Source organism: Callospermophilus lateralis, chromosome 6 (genome assembly GCF_048772815.1).
Source record: "Callospermophilus lateralis isolate mCalLat2 chromosome 6, mCalLat2.hap1, whole genome shotgun sequence".
NCBI classification, from domain to species: Eukaryota; Metazoa; Chordata; class Mammalia; order Rodentia; family Sciuridae; genus Callospermophilus; species Callospermophilus lateralis.
Window position 1 is genome coordinate 128011513 of NC_135310.1, and position 3524 is coordinate 128015036.

General features: G+C 40.2%; 1 pseudogene; it reads left to right on the forward strand.

The window, feature by feature from the left end:
- The first annotated feature begins 925 nt into the window (after positions 1 to 925).
- LOC143402063 (putative ATP-dependent RNA helicase DDX43 pseudogene) lies at positions 926 to 2840 on the forward strand (annotated as a pseudogene).
- Positions 2841 to 3524: the final 684 nt, after the last annotated feature.

Here is a 3524-nt window from a genome sequence, read left to right on the forward strand (position 1 = left end):
GGGACAAGGACAAAACAGAATGGAAGATGACCCCTAGGGACTGACTGAAAGGTCACAATGGACTAAAAACCAACTGGCCACAACTTGTCTACTCCCAACTCCTCACAACCTTCACCTGTTCCCACCTGCAATGAAGTCAGCAGAGAAAAAATATGGATTCTGGAAAACTCTCAGGTTTTAATTCATCTCTCAAGTGTTAGGAGTCTTTTCTGCTTTAACTAACTCATCAACCACATCTCATGGTGAGATTCTTATTTTTGGTAAAGAAATAAATACTTACAACTCAGTGCACCATGAAGTTGAGACAGAGATGGAGACAACCCAGCCACATCTCTGCTGAAACAGGAAGGTTGATGGGAATTAGTGCCAGGGTCAATATGGGGAATGGGTCTTCTTGCTCTGTGGCAGGCAATTTCCTTACATTTTGTGAACAGGAACACACTCATACACACACACATACACACACAGAGACACACAGATATGCCAGTTGCAAATAAATTCAGCTCTGTATATAACAGTAGAGATAGGGGGCAGACTTTAAGAAATCTTGTGTCACATAGTCACACTTTAAAGGAAAATGTAAAGTAAAAATAAAAATAAAAGACTTCATAAGAGGTGACACTACGAACAGCCCATCACACAATCAAACATCCATATCCAGAGTCCCCATTACCCAGTTGTGTTCACATTGCCCCACCTGCTCTCCCCTTCAGGACCTCCAGGACACTCATGTAAAAGCCATGAGAGAGGCATTGGATTCAATGTCACTGTCACTATCTGGGTATAACAAAATAGGAACTTGTCAAATCCTACACTAGAAATGGCTAAAGGAGAAATTATGGGGTGGTTGAGCCCCATCTTAGTGTTGGGGTTATCAATCCCCGGGGAGAGCAGATTCCTGCTTGAATCACTAACAATAAGTTATATGACAAAAGTGCAGGTAGACAACTGGAGGAAGGAAAATTTTAATATAACATGTGATAATTTGAAAGATGGTACGAAGCGCCCTCTCCCCAATCCTACCTGTAAATTTGAAGATGCCTTTTAATGTCTCCCTGGAGTTATGGAAAACATTAAAAGGGAAGGTTTCCAGAAGCTAAAGTCAATTCAATCACAGGCTGTGACCAATAATTTTACAAGGAATAGATCTTATTGGAGTCACACAAACTGGAACAGGGAAGACACTATCACATTTAATGCCTGGATTTATTCATCTAGACTCTCCACCAGTAGCTAGAGAGAAAAGTTATAGACCTGGAATGTTAGTCCTTACACCAACTTGGGAATTGGCTCTTTAGGTTGAAGCTGAATGTTCTAAATATCCATATAAAGGTCTTAGAAGTGTTTGTGTATATGGTGGTGGAGATAGAGATGGAAAAATACAAGATTGTGGGAGACCAACCTTACACATGACTGGGTTACACTCCTGGCTGGGTGCTGAGGTGCTCAGTTGCAGAATGTGGCAGAGCTTTCCCCACCCTTCTTGGGTCTGAGGGTCAGTGTCTTGTGCATGGGTGTGTCTTGCTACAGCCCCATGGGTGAAGCTATGCTCACCTGTTCCTTTGTAATATAACCCCTTGCCCTGTTTAGGATACAATCTTCCATGGAAGTGCCTTGTGTGTGTCCCCTTCTCTTACTGTGCCCTTGGGTGTGGCCTACCCAGGTGTCAGTCAAGTTGCTGACAGTGGACATCATGAAGACTCAGACCCCTGAAACCTGACCCCTTGCCTCATTTAAATAACTTCTCAATAAAAGGGGTCAGCGCGTGTGCTCTCTCTCTCTGTTCCTTCGGACTCTTAAGGTCAGAGGAGCCGTCACAGCAATCCCAAAGAAAAAGGTATTTGTGTCTCTTGTGTGGTTATTTTGCACAGCCCAGTTAGCCCAGTTTAACTGGAGTGACCCCTGAGTCTTTTAGTCTCGAGAACAGAAACTCAGCACAAAATGTTTCAAAAGGTGTACACATCATTATTGCAACTCCGGGAAGACTGAATGATCTGCAAATGAATAACTTTGTGAATTTGAGAAGTGTAACATACTTGGTTTTAGATGAAGCAGACAAGATGCTGCACATGGGATTTGAACCCCAAATAATGAAGATTTTGTTAGATGTATGCCCCGACAGACAGACAATTATGACAAGTGCTACTTGGTCATATGCTGTCTGTCAACTTGCACAGTCTTATTTGAAAGAACCAATGATTGTCTATGTTGGTTCTTTAGATCTCGTTGCTGTAAATACAATGAAGCAAAATATAATCATCACAACAGAGGAGGAGAAGCAAACTCATATTCAAACTTTTTTTTTTTTTGAGAGTATGTCACCTAAAGATAAAGTCATTGTGTTTGTCAGCAGGAAAGCTGTTGCTGATCACTTATCAAGTGACCTAATTCTCAGACACACATCAGTAGAGTTTCTTCATGGCAACAGAGAACAGAGTGATTGTGAGAAAGCATTAGAGAACTTTATCAGGGTAAGTGAGACTATTGATTGCTACTGATTTGGCATCTAGAGGTCTTGATGTACATGATATCACCCATGTATATAATTATGATTTTCCATGGAATATTGAAGAATATGTACACATAGTAGGGAGAACTGGAAGAGCAGGGAGAACTGGAAGAGCAGGGAGAACTGGCATGTCAATTAGCCTTATCTAGAAATGATTGGAGGGTTGCTACTGAATAATATTCTGGAAAGAGCATATCCGAGTATTCCAGAGGAGCTTGTCTTAATGGCCGAGAGATACAAGGCAAATAAACTAAAAAAGAGAAATGGGGGGAGGGGGGATGGGAAGACCTCAAGGAAATCCCCAGAAGTTTTATTAATGACTAAATGCTGAAAAGTCATACTAACTTGCCAGAGAATTCAAGATATTTTAGAAATATGTTATTCCAGATGGAAAGAAGTATTGAAATGTACCAGTAGTATGAAGAAATAACTGATTCTTAGCATAATAGTGTTTTAAAAATGTAGAATCCAAATCCCCAGTACTGCAAAAAAAAATGTAGATTTCAAAATTTTATACTTTGATTTTAATAAAATCAAAAGTATTTTAAAAAAAGAAAGAAAAGTTAAAGAATTGTTTCCATTGAGGTTCAAAACAGTCTCAGCTTCCCTTCAAAACAGTGTTAGGTGGGGTCCAAGGGAGTGTAATGCTTACTCCACCCTCAGGGTGGGGTTGTTGGAATGAAAGAGGAACTCCTACAGGCTGGTAAACTGGTGTTGCAGTAATTCACTTGCAGTTCAGCATGAGAAAGAAAGAAGAAGGAGAGCAAGCAAAGAAGCAGCAGAAAAAAAAAAAAAGTCCTTTATTGTATACAAGTAATCTTTTTATAGTATTGTGAACAAAGAAGGTAGCCTTCCAACAGCAATGAATCAGGTCTTTCAGCTAATTAAACATGGCATACAGAAGTTTTACTTTCTAATCAGAAGTGACCCGCTTTCATGGCTAATCTACTCTCGGCCTGAATCATGCTGAGCTCTGCTTTTTGTTAAGAACAGATAATAAAATTTTTCTCAGCAC